Genomic DNA, 15726 nt, shown 5'->3' with positions numbered 1-15726 from the left:
ACTCCACTAGATCTCTGTAGTATCCTGTGGTATCTGATCCCTCCAGGCCTGGACTCCACTAGATCTCTGCAGTGTCCTGTGGTATCTGACCCCTCCAGGCCTGGACTCCACTAGATCTCTGCAGTGTCCTGTGGTATCTGATCCCTCCAGACCTGGACTGTACTAGATCTCTGCAGTGTCCTGTGGTATCTGACCCCTCCAGACCTGGACTCCACTAGATCTCTGCAGTGTCCTGTGGTATCTGACCCCTCCAGACCTGGACTCCACTAGATCTCTGCAGGTAACCTGTGGTATCTGATCCCTCCAGACTTGGACCCCACTAGATCTCTGCAGTGTCCTGTGGTATCTGACCCCTCCAGACCTGGACTCCACTAGATCTCTGCAGGTAACCTGTGGTATCTGATCCCTCCAGACTTGGACCCCACTAGATCTCTGCAGGTATCCTGTGGTATCTGATCCCTCCAGACCTGGACTCCACTAGATCTCTGCAGTGTCCTGTGGTATCTGATCCCTCCAGGCCTGGACTCCACTAGATCTCTGCAGTGTCCTGTGGTATCTGATCCCTCCTGATTTGGACTCCACTAGATCTCTGCAGTGTCCTGTGGTATCTGACCCCTCCAGGCCTGGACTCCACTAGATCTCTGCAGGTGTCCTGTGGTATCTGATCCCTCCAGGCCTGGACTCCACTAGATCTCTGCAGTGCCCTGTGGTATCTGATCCCTCCAGACCTGGACTGTACTAGATCTCTGCAGTGTCCTGTGGTATCTGATCCCTCCAGACCTGGACTGTACTAGATCTCTGCAGTGTCCTGTGGTATTTGACCCCTCCAGACCTGGACTCCACTTGATCTCTGCAGGTATCCTGTGGTATCTGATCCCTCCAGACTTGGACCCCACTAGATCTCTGCAGTGTCCTGTGGTATCTGACCCCTCCAGACCTGGACTCCACTAGATCTCTGCAGGTATCCTGTGGTATCTGATCCCTCCAGGCCTGGACTCCACTAGATCTCTGCAGTGTCCTGTGGTATCTGATCCCTCCAGGCCTGGACTCCACTAGATCTCTGCAGGTATCCTGTGGTATCTGATCCCTCCAGGCCTGGACTCCACTAGATCTCTGCAGCGTCCTGTGGTATCTGATCCCTCCAGACCTGGACTGTACTAGATCTCTGCAGTGTCCTGTGGTATCTGATCCCTCCAGACCTGGACTCCACTAGATCTCTGCAGGTATCCGATCCTTCAGACCTGGATTCCACTAGATCTCTGTAGTGTCCTGTGGTATCTGATCCCTCCAGACCTGGACTCCACTAGATCTCTGTAGTGTCCTGTGGTATCTGATCCCTCCAGACTTGGACCCCACTAGATCTCTGCAGTGTCCTGTGGTATCTGATCCCTCCAGGCCTGGACTCCACTAGATCTCTGCAGTGTCCTGTGGTATCTGACCCCTCCAGACCTGGACTCCACTAGATCTCTGCAGGTATCCTGTGGTATCTGATCCCTCCAGGCCTGGACTCCACTAGATCTCTGCAGTGTCCTGTGGTATCTGATCCCCTCCAGACCTGGACTGTACTAGATCTCTGCAGGTATCCTGTGGTATCTGATCCCTCCAGACCTGGACTCCACTAGATCTCTGCAGGTATCCTGTGGTATCCGATCCTCCAGACCTGGACTCCACTAGATCTCTGTAGTGTCCTGTGGTATCTGATCCCTCCAGACCTGGACTCCACTAGATCTCGGTGTGTCCTGTGGTATCTGATCTCCTACCAGATCTCTGCAGGGTTCCTGTGGTATCTGATCCTCCAGGCCTGGATTCTCTGCAGTTTCCTACAGTATTTGACGCCTCCAGGTTCAGACTCTGGTTCATGTGGTCTCTCGCTAGCAGATTCTGTCTATCCTGGTTGTTGCTTGGTGCGTTCTCTATGGATCAGACTCCAGAATATCCCACAGATGGAGAGGACTGAGCTCTGGGAATCTGGAGTAGAGTCATTTGCTTGTAGGAGGCCACAACGCCTAAGGGGCACCACGGCCAGGAAAGGGGTTTTATGTTTGTACAGTGCGATCTTCCGTGTGTACTGACACCTATGTCTTAGTCAGCATGGACCTTGTGACCAGTGTGGATGAAATCTGTGCTCCTGTAAGGCCCTGACTGCCATGAAGGACTCTTGACGCCTCGGTCACACCATGAGCACTGACTGGGGTATGGAGGACTCGGACGCCTCGGTCACACCATGAGCACTGACTGGGGTATGGAGGACTCGGACGCCTCGGTCACACCATGAGCACTGACTGGGGTATGAAGGACTCGGACGCCTCGGTCACACCATGAGCACTGACTGGGGTATGGAGGACTCTGACGCCTCGGTCACACCATGAGCACTGACTGGGGTATGGAGGACTCTGACGCCTCGGTCACACCATGAGCACTGACTGGGGTATGGAGGACTCGGACGCCTCGGTCACACCATGAGCACTGACTGGGGTATGGAGGACTCGGACGCCTCGGTCACACCATGAGCACTGACTGGGGTATGGAGGACTCGGACGCCTCGGTCACACCATGAGCACTGACTGGGGTATGGAGGACTCGGACGCCTCGGTCACACCATGAGCACTGACTGGGGTATGGAGGATTCGGACGCCTCGGTCACACCATGAGCACTGACTGGGGTATGGAGGATTCGGACGCCTCGGTCACACCATGAGCACTGACTGGGGTATGGAGGATTCGGACGCCTCGGTCACACCATGAGCACTGACTGGGGTATGGAGGATTCGGACGCCTCGGTCACACCATGAGCACTGACTGGGGTATGAAGGACTCAGACGCCTCGGTCACACCATGAGCACTGACTGGGGTATGGAGGATTCGGACACCTCGGTCACACCCTGGGCTCTGACTGGAGTATGAAGGACTCGGACGCCTAGGTCACATCATGAGCACTGACTGGGGTATGGAGGATTCGGAAGCCTCGGTCACACCATGAGCACTGACTGGGGTATGGAGGATTCGGACGCCTCGGTCACACCATGAGCACTGACTGGGGTATGGAGGATTCGGACGCCTCGGTCACACCATGAGCACTGACTGGGGTATAGAGGATTCGGACGCCTCATTCACACCATGGGCACACTCCGTGGGGTATATGAAGAATTCGGACGCCTCGGTCAGACCATGAGCACTGACTGGGATATGAAGGACTCTGACACCTCGGTTACACCATGAGCACTGAATGGGGTATGGAGGATTCGGACACCTTGGTCACACCTTGGGCACCGACTGGGGTATGTATAGAGGATTCAGACTCATTCACACCATAGCCACACTCGGTGGGGGTGTATGAAGAATTCGGATGCCTCTGGTTACACCTTGAGCACTGACTGGGGTATGTATAGAGGATTCGGACTCATTCACACCATGGGCACACTCGGTGGGGGTGTAGGTAGGATTCGGACGCCTCGGTCACACCATGGGCACACTCGGTGAGGGGGTAGGAAGGATTCGGACGCCTCGGTCACACCATGAGCACTCTCGGTGGGGGTGTAGGAAGGATTCGGACGCCTCGGTCACACCATGGGCACACTCTGTGGGGGTGTAGGAAGGATTCGGACGCCTCGGTCACACCATGAGCACTCTCGGTGGGGGTGTAGGAAGGATTCGGACGCCTCGGTCACACCATAGGCACACTCGATGGGGGTGTAGGAAGGATTCGGACGCCTCGGTCACACCATGGGCACACTCGGTGGGGGGGTGTAGGAAGGATTCGAACGCCTCGGTCACACCATGGGCACACTCGGTGGGGGTGTAGGAAGGATTCGGACGCCTCGGTCACACCATGAGCACTCTCGGTGGGGGTGTAGGAGGGATTCGGACGCCTCGGTCACACCATGGGCACACTCGGGGGAGGGGAGTGTAGGAAGGATTCGGACGCCTCGGTCACACCATAGGCACACCCGATGGGGTGTAGGAAGGATTCGGACGCCTCGGTCACACCATGGGCACACTCGGGGGAGGGGGGTGTAGGAAGGATTCGGACGCCTCGGTCACACCATGGGCACACTCGGTGGGGGGGGTAGGAAGGATTCGGACACCTCGGTCACACCATGGGCACACTCGGTGGGGGTGTAGGAAGGATTCGGACGCCTCGGTCACACCATGGGCACACTCGGAGGGGGTGTAGGTAGGATTCGGACGCCTCGGTCACACCATGGGCACACTCGGTGGGGGGGTAGGAAGGATTCGGACGCCTCGGTCACACCATGGGCACACTCGATGGGGGTGTAGGAAGAATTCGGACGCCTCGGTCACACCATGAGCACACTCGATGGGGGTGTAGGAAGGATTCGGACGCCTCGGTCACACCATGGGCACATTCGATGGGGGTGTAGGAAGGATTCGGACGCCTCGGTCACACCATGGGCACACTCGATGGGGGTGTAGGACGGATTCGGACGCCTCGGTCACACCATGGGCACACTCGTGGGGGGGGGGTGTAGGAAGGATTCGGACGCCTCGGTCACACCATGGGCACACTCGATGGGGGTGTAGGAAGGATTCGGACGCCTCGGTCACACCATGGGCACACTCGATGGGGGTGTAGGACGGATTCGGACGCCTCGGTCACACCATGGGCACACTCGTGGGGGGGGGGGGGTGTAGGAAGGATTCGGACACCTCGGTCACACCATGGGCACACTCGGTGGGGGGGGGGGTGTAGGAAGGATTCAGACGCCTCGGTCACACCATGGGCACACTCGGTGGGGGTGTAGGAAGGATTCGGACGCCTCAGTCACACCATGGGCACACTCGGTGGGGGGGGGTGTAGGAAGGATTCGGACGCCTCGGTCACACCATGGGCACACTCGGTGGGGGTGTAGGAAGGATTTGGCACACTCGGTGGGGGGGGGGGGTGTAGGAAGGATTCGGACACCTTGGTCACACCATGAGTACTCTCGGTGGGGGTGTAGGAAGGATTCGGACGCCTCGGTCACACCATGGGCACACTCGATGGGGGTGTAGGAAGGATTCGGACGCCTCGGTCACACCATGGGCACACTCGATGGGGGTGTAGGAAGGATTCGGACGCCTCGGTCACACCATGGGCACACTCGTGGGGGGGGGGGTGTATGAAGGACTCAGACGCCTCGGTCACACCATGAGCACTGACTGGGGTATGAAGGACTCAGACGCCTCGGTCACACCATGAGCACTGACTGGGGTATGGAGGATTCGGACACCTCGGTCACACCCTGGGCTCTGACTGGGGTATGAAGGACTCGGATGCCTAGGTCACATCATGAGCACTGACTGGGGTATGGAGGATTCGGAAGCCTCGGTCACACCATGAGCACTGACTGGGGTATGGAGGATTCGGACGCCTCGGTCACACCATGAGCACTGACTGGGGTATAGAGGATTCGGACGCCTCGGTCACACCATGAGCACTGACTGCGGTATAGAGGATTCGGACGCCTCGGTCACACCATGAGCACTGACTGGGGTATAGAGGATTCGGACGCCTCATTCACACCATGGGCACACTCCGTGGGGTATATGAAGAATTCGGACGCCTCGGTCAGACCATGAGCACTGACTGGGGTATGAAGGACTCTGACACCTCGGTTACACCATGAGCACTGAATGGGGTATGGAGGATTCGGACACCTTGGTCACACCTTGGGCACCGACTGGGGTATGTATAGAGGATTCAGACTCATTCACACCATAGCCACACTCGGTGGGGGTGTATGAAGAATTCGGATGCCTCTGGTTACACCTTGAGCACTGACTGGGGTATGTATAGAGGATTCGGACTCATTCACACCATGGGCACACTCGGTGGGGGTGTAGGTAGGATTCGGACGCCTCGGTCACACCATGGGCACACTCGGTGAGGGGGTAGGAAGGATTCGGACGCCTCGGTCACACCATGGGCACACTCGGTGGGGGTGTAGGAAGGATTCGGACGCCTCGGTCACACCATGGGCACACTCGGTGGGGGTGTAGGAAGGATTCGGACGCCTCGGTCACACCATGAGCACTCTCGGTGGGGGTGTAGGAAGGATTCGGACGCCTCGGTCACACCATAGGCACACTCGATGGGGGTGTAGGAAGGATTCGGACGCCTCGGTCACACCATGGGCACACTCGGTGGGGGGGTGTAGGAAGGATTCGAACGCCTCGGTCACACCATGGGCACACTCGGTGGGGGTGTAGGAAGGATTCGGACGCCTCGGTCACACCATGAGCACTCTCGGTGGGGGTGTAGGAGGGATTCGGACGCCTCGGTCACACCATGGGCACACTCGGGGGGAGGGGAGTGTAGGAAGGATTCGGACGCCTCGGTCACACCATAGGCACAACCGATGGGGTGTAGGAAGGATTCGGACGCCTCGGTCACACCATGGGCACACTCGGGGGAGGGGGGTGTAGGAAGGATTCGGACGCCTCGGTCACACCATGGGCACACTCGGTGGGGGGGGTAGGAAGGATTCGGACACCTCGGTCACACCATGGGCACACTCGGTGGGGGTGTAGGAAGGATTCGGACGCCTCGGTCACACCATGGGCACACTCGGAGGGGGTGTAGGTAGGATTCGGACGCCTCGGTCACACCATGGGCACACTCGGTGGGGGGGTAGGAAGGATTCGGACGCCTCGGTCACACCATGGGCACACTCGGTGGGGGGGTAGGAAGGATTCGGAAGCCTCGGTCACACCATGGGCACACTCGGTGGGGGGGTAGGAAGGATTCGGACGCCTCGGTCACACCATGGGCACACTCGATGGGGGTGTAGGAAGAATTCGGACGCCTCGGTCACACCATGAGCACACTCGATGGGGGTGTAGGAAGGATTCGGACGCCTCGGTCACACCATGGGCACATTCGATGGGGGTGTAGGAAGGATTCGAACGCCTCGGTCACACCATGGGCACACTCGATGGGGGTGTAGGACGGATTCGGACGCCTCGGTCACACCATGGGCACACTCGTGGGGGGGGGGTGTAGGAAGGATTCGGACGCCTCGGTCACACCATGGGCACACTCGATGGGGGTGTAGGAAGGATTCGGACGCCTCGGTCACACCATGGGCACACTCGATGGGGGTGTAGGACGGATTCGGACACCTCGGTCACACCATGGGCACACTCGTGGGGGGGGGGTGTAGGAAGGATTCGGACACCTCGGTCACACCATGGGCACACTCGGTGGGGGGGGGGGTGTAGGAAGGATTCAGACGCCTCGGTCACACCATGGGCACACTCGGTGGGGGTGTAGGAAGGATTCGGACGCCTCAGTCACACCATGGGCACACTCGGTGGGGGGGGTGTAGGAAGGATTCGGACGCCTCGGTCACACCATGGGCACACTCGGTGGGGGTGTAGGAAGGATTTGGCACACTCGGTGGGGGGGGGGGTGTAGGAAGGATTCGGACACCTTGGTCACACCATGAGTACTCTCGGTGGGGGTGTAGGAAGGATTCGGACGCCTCGGTCACACCATGGGCACACTCGATGGGGGTGTAGGAAGGATTCGGACGCCTCGGTCACACCATGGGCACACTCGATGGGGGTGTAGGAAGGATTCGGACGCCTCGGTCACACCATGGGCACACTCGTGGGGGGGGTGTAGGAAGGATTCAGACACCTCGGTCACACCATGGGCACACTCGGTGGGGGGGGTGTAGGAAGGATTCAGACGCCTCGGTCACACCATGGGCACACTCGGTGGGGGTGTAGGAAGGATTCGGACGCCTCAGTCACCATGGGCACACTCGGTGGGGGTGTAGGAAGGATTCGGACGCCTCGGTCACACCATGGGCACACTCGGTGGGGGTGTAGGAAGGATTCGGACGCCTCAGTCACACCATGGGCACACTCGGTGGGGGGGGTGTAGGAAGGATTCGGACGCCTCGGTCACACCATGGGCACACTCGGTGGGGGTGTAGGAAGGATTCGGACGCCTCAGTCACACCATGGGCACACTCGGTGGGGGGGGGTGTAGGAAGGATTCGGACGCCTCGGTCACACCATGGGCACACTCGGTGGGGGTGTAGGAAGGATTTGGCACACTCGGTGGGGGGGGGGGTGTAGGAAGGATTCGGACACCTTGGTCACACCATGAGTACTCTCGGTGGGGGTGTAGGAAGGATTCGGACGCCTCGGTCACACCATGGGCACACTCGATGGGGGTGTAGGAAGGATTCGGACGCCTCGGTCACACCATGGGCACACTCGATGGGGGTGTAGGAAGGATTCGGACGCCTCGGTCACACCATGGGCACACTCGTGGGGGGGGGGTGTATGAAGGACTCAGACGCCTCGGTCACACCATGAGCACTGACTGGGGTATGAAGGACTCAGACGCCTCGGTCACACCATGAGCACTGACTGGGGTATGGAGGATTCGGACACCTCGGTCACACCCTGGGCTCTGACTGGGGTATGAAGGACTCGGATGCCTAGGTCACATCATGAGCACTGACTGGGGTATGGAGGATTCGGAAGCCTCGGTCACACCATGAGCACTGACTGGGGTATGGAGGATTCGGACGCCTCGGTCACACCATGAGCACTGACTGGGGTATAGAGGATTCGGACGCCTCGGTCACACCATGAGCACTGACTGCGGTATAGAGGATTCGGACGCCTCGGTCACACCATGAGCACTGACTGGGGTATAGAGGATTCGGACGCCTCATTCACACCATGGGCACACTCCGTGGGGTATATGAAGAATTCGGACGCCTCGGTCAGACCATGAGCACTGACTGGGGTATGAAGGACTCTGACACCTCGGTTACACCATGAGCACTGAATGGGGTATGGAGGATTCGGACACCTTGGTCACACCTTGGGCACCGACTGGGGTATGTATAGAGGATTCAGACTCATTCACACCATAGCCACACTCGGTGGGGGTGTATGAAGAATTCGGATGCCTCTGGTTACACCTTGAGCACTGACTGGGGTATGTATAGAGGATTCGGACTCATTCACACCATGGGCACACTCGGTGGGGGTGTAGGTAGGATTCGGACGCCTCGGTCACACCATGGGCACACTCGGTGAGGGGGTAGGAAGGATTCGGACGCCTCGGTCACACCATGGGCACACTCGGTGGGGGTGTAGGAAGGATTCGGACGCCTCGGTCACACCATGGGCACACTCGATGGGGGTGTAGGAAGGATTCGGACGCCTCGGTCACACCATGGGCACACTCGTGGGGGGGGGTGTAGGAAGGATTCAGACACCTCGGTCACACCATGGGCACACTCGGTGGGGGGGGGTGTAGGAAGGATTCAGACGCCTCGGTCACACCATGGGCACACTCGGTGGGGGTGTAGGAAGGATTCGGACGCCTCAGTCACCATGGGCACACTCAGTGGGGGGGGTGTAGGAAGGATTCGGACGCCTCGGTCACACCATGGGCACACTCGGTGGGGGGGGTGTAGGAAGGATTCGGACGCCTCGGTCACACCATGGGAACACTCGGGGGAGGGGGGTGTAGGAAGGATTCGGACGCCTCGGTCACACCATGGGCACACTCGGTGGGGGGGGGGTAGGAAGGATTCGGACACCTCGGTCACACCATGGGCACACTCGGTGGGGGTGTAGGAAGGATTCGGACGCCTCGGTCACACCATGGGCACACTCGGTGGGGGTGTAGGTAGGATTCGGACGCCTCAGTCACACCATGGGCACACTCGGTGGGGGGGTAGGAAGGATTCGGACGCCTCGGTCACACCATGGGCACACTCGGTGGGGGTGTAGGTAGGATTCGGACGCCTCGGTCACACCATGGGCACACTCGGTGGGGGTAGGAAGGATTCGGACACCTCGGTCACACCATGGGCACACTCGGTGGGGGTGTAGGAAGGATTCGGACGCCTCGGTCACACCATGGGCACACTCGGTGGGGGTGTAGGTAGGATTCGGACGCCTCGGTCACACCATGGGCACACTCGGTGGGGGGGTAGGAAGGATTCGGACGCCTCGGTCACACCATGGGCACACTCGGTGGGGGTGTAGGAAGAATTCGGACGCCTCGGTCACACCATGGGCACTCTCGGTGGGGGTGTAGGAAGGATTCGGACGCCTCGGTCACACCATGGGCACACTCGATGGGGGTGTAGGAAGGATTCGGACGCCTCGGTCACACCATGGGCACACTCGATGGGGGTGTAGGAAGGATTCGGACGCCTCGGTCACACCATGGGCACACTCGATGGGGGTGTAGGAAGGATTCGGACGCCTCGGTCACACCATGGGCACACTCGGTGGGGGTGTAGGAAGGATTCGGACGCCTCGGTCACACCATGGGCACACTCGATGGGGGTGTAGGAAGGATTCGGACGCCTCGGTCACACCATGGGCACACTCGATGGGGGTGTAGGAAGGATTCGGACGCCTCGGTCACACCATGGGCACACTCGATGGGGGTGTAGGAAGGATTCGGACGCCTCGGTCACACCATGGGCACACTCGGTGGGGGGGGGTGTAGGAAGGATTCGGACGCCTCGGTCACACCATGGGCACACTCGGTGGGGGTGTAGGAAGGATTCGGACGCCTCAGTCACACCATGGGCACACTCAGTGGGGGGGGGTGTAGGAAGGATTCGGACGCCTCGGTCAGACCATGGGCACACTCGGTGGGGGGGGTGTAGGAAGGATTCGGACGCCTCGGTCACACCATGGGCACACTCGGTGGGGGTGTAGGAAGGATTCGGACGCCTCGGTCAGACCATGGGCACACTCGGTGGGGGGGGGGTGTAGGAAGGATTCGGACACCTTGGTCACACCATGAGCACTCTCGGTGGGGGTGTAGGAAGGATTCGGACGCCTTGGTCACACCATGAGCACTCTCGGTGGGGGTGTAGGAAGGATTTGGACGCCTCGGTCACACCATGGGCACACTCGGTGGGGGAGGGTGTAGGAAGGATTCGGACGCCTCGGTCACACCATGGGCACACTCGGGGGAGGGGGGTGTAGGAAGGATTCGGACGCCTCGGTCACACCATAGGCACACCCGATGGGGTGTAGGAAGGATTCGGACGCCTCGGTCACACTCGGGGGAGGGGGGTGTAGGAAGGATTCGGACGCCTCGGTCACATCATGGGCACACTCGGTGGGGGGGGGGGTAGGAAGGATTCGGACACCTCGGTCACACCATGGGCACACTCGGTGGGGGTGTAGGAAGGATTCGGACGCCTCGGTCACACCATAGGCACACTCGGTGGGGGTGTAGGTAGGATTCGGACGCCTCAGTCACACCATGGGCACACTCGGTGGGGGGGTAGGAAGGATTCGGACGCCTCGGTCACACCATGGGCACACTCGGTGGGGGGGTAGGAAGGATTCGGACGCCTCGGTTACACCATGGGCACACTCGATGGGGGTGTAGGAAGAATTCGGACGCCTCGGTCACACCATGAGCACTCTCGGTGGGGGTGTAGGAAGGATTCGGACGCCTCGGTCACACCATGGGCACACTCGATGGGGGTGTAGGAAGGATTCGGACGCCTCGGTCACACCATGGGCACACTCGATGGGGGTGTAGGAAGGATTCGGACGCCTCGGTCACACCATGGGCATACTCGATGGGGGCGTAGGAAGGATTCGGACGCCTCGGTCACACCATGGGCACACTGGATGGGGGTGTAGGACGGATTCGGACGCCTCGGTCACACCATGGGCACACTCGTGGGGGGGGGGTGTAGGAAGGATTCGGACGCCTCGGTCACACCATGGGCACACTCGGTGGGGGGGGGTGTAGGAAGGATTCAGACGCCTCGGTCACACCATGGGCACACTCGGTGGGGGTGTAGGAAGGATTCGGACGCCTCGGTCACACCATGGGCACACTCGGTGGGGGGGTAGGAAGGATTCGGACGCCTCGGTCACTATTCATCAAATTTATTTCATTTAAACAGAAAAGTAAATTAAATAATTGAAAATAAAGAGCAATAAATAAGAAATAAGTTATGCGTTATATAATCATCAAGGATTGGTCTGATATAGCCCCTCCCCCACCCTCATTTATATTAAAATACCCTTTGCCCCCCCCTCCCACAAAAAAACAAACAAAATTCCTCTAGATTTGACAATAAAATGGCAGAGACTTTTCTCTTGACGCACAAAATTCTGTACATTTCCGGGAGGTTTCGGATTCTGTAAACATTTACCTTTCTGTCTGAGCGCGTGGCCGCGACCCCTGACCTCTGATATGCAGATGAGCCCACTTTCGGGTGCCGTCATCACCCGACATTTACCCACAAACGACACAGACTTTAAAGACATGTATTATTGTATTCCCTGCTCGTGACCATGTCGTGTGCCTACGGTCACACGTGGGGGGCGGGGAGAAGTGCGCGGTCCTTGCATTGGCCATGTGACCCTGAACGGACCACAGTGGGCGACGTTACCCCCGGACTCTGTGAGAGTCTTTGAGCGTCAGATGGGACGAGCAGCCATGTTGGACCCAGGACACAGTCAAGACTTGCAGCTGCTTAGAGGGTTTCCAGGACTGAACAAAATGAGTATTAGCGAGGTGTAATATCACTCTCAGCCCCTAGACAAGTGTGGCGCTATACAGGGACAACATCAGAGCCTTCCTTCTAATCCCGGACATCCCTTTAAGTGACTGCAGGCCGCCATTTTGTGGAGCAGACTTTTTTATTGATGGGAATGTAACGTACAGTTTGCCTGTGAACTAGTGACGCCCCCGAGGTGCGGAGAGATTGACGACAACTATCCTGCACGTAATGGCGTCCAGTAGGGGCAGCCATTTTGTAAATACCTCAGCGATGTCTCTGATTCCTAACAAACCCAATGATCTCGGCTCACAAAATGTCCGCCTCTGGTGGTAGAGACTGTCTTCAGTGTACATGAGACAGTGCGCGCCAGCTTGTCAGAAGTTGTACCTAAGTGCAATTCAGTGGGGGAGGGGCATTTATCAAAGTGACAGAATGGTGCCCTGGGGCCTGTAGGTGCTCCATGGGAAGTGTCAGCAGATGCATCGCCCAAAATGGTCGTAAAGCGCTCGATTTCTGTGACACCTCTAGGATTTCTGAAATCTATCATATTAAGCCCCTCCCCCATACAAATGAAAGGAATGAGGGTAAAAAAAACCGCAATGGCGCTGCCTATGGAATTGTGCAGTTATACGTGTCCCCGAGGACGGGTATAAAGCTGGGCTGTAGACTGACCTGGTACTGCATTGAGGTTCTCACCTCCAAAGAGCCGCCATTCTGCAGCATTGACTATGAGAGGAGCTGTGCCACCCCTGAGCGTGTCCTATCCTGCCCCCGTCACCAGGGGGCCCCAGTGGAGCAAATCTGGACTTAAGTGTCTCATGCTTAGTGTTTAGGGGCAAAATTCCACAGAAGATATTCCTCTTCTGTGGCACCAGAGAGAAGATGGCTCCTCCTCTGTGGCACCAGAGAGAAGATGGCTCCTCCTCTGTGGGACCAGAGAGAAGATGGCTCCTCCTCTGTGGGACCAGAGAGAAGATGGCTCCTCCTCTGTGGGACCAGAGAGAAGATGGCTCCTCCTCTGTGGGACCAGAGAGAAGATGGCTCCTCCTCTGTGGGACCAGAGAGAAGATGGCTCCTCCTCTGTGGGACCAGAGAGAAGATGGCTCCTCCTCTGTGGGACCAGAGAGAAGATGGCTCCTCTTCTGTGGGACCAGAGAGAAGATGGTTCCTCTTCTGTGGAACCAGAGAGAAGATGGTTCCTCGTCTGTGGGACCAGAGAGAAGATGGCTCCTCCTCTGTGGGACCAGAGAGAGTATAGCAGGGTTTTACTCTGAGGGACAATATAGATGGTGGAACCACATAGAAAGTAGCCCCTCTCTGTGACCATATGGTTACTTTTCTTGTGCGGCACCACATAGGAGAAAGCTCTTCTCCATATGATAACTCCTTCAGTGAGGAACAATATAGATGGTGGAACTCCTCTGAGGGGCCACATAGAAGGGGTGCTCCTCGGAGGAACCACATAGAAGGAAGCTCCTTGGAGGAACCATATAAAAAGGGCGCTACTCTGAGGAACCACATAGAAGGAACTCCTCAGAGGAACCACATAGAAGGAGCACTACTCTGAGGAGCCACATAGGAGAAAGCTTCTCCTTCAGTGAGGAACAACATAGATGGTGGAACTCCTCGGAGAGGTCACATAGAAGGAAGCTCCTCGGAGGAACCACATAAAAGGGGCGCTCCTTGGAGGAACCACATAGAAGGAAGCTCCTCGGAGGAACCACATAGGAGAAAGCTTCTCTCAGTGACCTTATGGTTACTCCTTCAGTGAGGAATAACATAGATGGTGGAACTCCTCGGAGAGGTCACATAGAAGGAAGCTCCTCGGAGGAACCACATAAAAGGGATGCTACTCTGAGGAACCACATAGAAGGAAGCTCCTCAGAGGAACCACATAAAAGGAAGCTCCTCGGAGGAACCACATAAAAGGGGCGTTACTCTGAGGAACCACATAGGAGAAAGCTTCTCTCAGTGACCTTATGGTTACTCCTTCAGTGAGGAATAACATAGATGGTGGAACTCCTCGGAAGGGCCACAGAGATGGAAGCTCCTCAGACGAACCACATAAAAGGGGCGCTACTCTGAGGAACCACATAGAAGGAAGTTCTTCCAGGGGTGAATCTCAGAGCATGGACAGTCCCACCCAGGGTGGAGATGTTCACTGCACAGTCAGGAGGTAATTGTCACCGTCCTCCCCTCTACTTCTTTTAGACATAATCTCTTTGCTGTATAAAATTAAATATTCCATGTATTTACCACCGTAGACCCCCTAGAGAGGGCCCTCCGTGCCCGGCTGACCACTGAGCTGTGCCACCACATGGCCGCTGGTGACTTTCTGGAGTCCTGGTTCGATAAGGACGGGAGCAGCAGCCAAATGCAAGGAGTGAGCGCCAGGGCTACGGGGATATTGCACTGCTGCCCGGACCCTCTCTGTATGTACATGGCGGTGCTCCGACCCCCGCACCGGCCCGGCTCCTATAAATATTCACTCTACCTCATAAAACGCCATATTTTTTTTTTCCTTAAACATTTGCAGACGGGACGATGAGTGAGATCAGAAGAAAAGTGGTAACCTAAACACGACATTATCACCCAGATACCTGCGCCGCCGCCGCCCGCCATACAGCTGCTATGTCACAAAAAGTTTTTTTTTTGTTTTTGTTTTTTTTTTTTTTTTTTCCAATTTTTGCCCAAAGTTAAAAAATAAATCCCGTGCCCACGAGAGAGGCTGGACGCGGCAAGTATAGCTCTACCCTGTCCGCTCCGGTGAGTGTGTGCAGATCCAGGAATGTTCCACTTCTCCACCTCTTAAAGGGATGAGTCTGGAGGTCCTTGCTGGTTGGGAGATTATCAGATTCAGCCGTGTAGCGGTTTCCCCTGAAAAAAAATTGTCCTTCTTGGTCCAGCAGCAGAAAAAGTTTTGGAGTCCTTTGCGAGGTGTGGAAAGAGAAAGAGGGGACGCGGGGCTGGACCTAGGAACCCCTTGATCCCCAAAATCAGGTGCACCCACTGAAAGGAAGAGCAAACACAAAGTCAATGCATGGTCTACAGATGCAAGACAGGCCCCCTCCCCACCGCCTGGGTTTGAATTCTGGGAGGTGCCACCTATAGGAAGGTGGAGGAATGTCCTCATCTCCATGTCCGCCATAATAGGCTCCGGCCTCTGCACTGTCCCTGCTCCATCAGTATGAGACTG

At 57.3% G+C, this 15726-nt stretch overlaps 1 protein-coding gene across 4 annotated transcripts in view; it reads right to left on the bottom strand.

The window, feature by feature from the left end:
• Positions 1-14611: 14611 nt before the first annotated feature.
• The window catches only part of LOC142186362 (CUGBP Elav-like family member 3-A), a 52359-nt gene continuing 51244 nt past the window's right edge, over positions 14612-15726 (bottom strand). For all 4 annotated transcript variants that reach the window (XM_075261198.1, XM_075261199.1, XM_075261200.1 and 1 more), the window contains exon 13: positions 14612-15539. The gene's annotated coding sequence lies outside the window, so the exon portion shown is untranslated. The remainder of the gene's footprint in view (positions 15540-15726) is intronic.

This window comes from Leptodactylus fuscus (genome assembly GCF_031893055.1).
Source record: "Leptodactylus fuscus isolate aLepFus1 chromosome 7 unlocalized genomic scaffold, aLepFus1.hap2 SUPER_7_unloc_1, whole genome shotgun sequence".
NCBI lineage: Eukaryota > Metazoa > Chordata > Amphibia > Anura > Leptodactylidae > Leptodactylus > Leptodactylus fuscus.
Note: the sequence above shows the minus strand (reverse complement) of the source record. Positions and strands in the feature narration are given on the sequence as shown.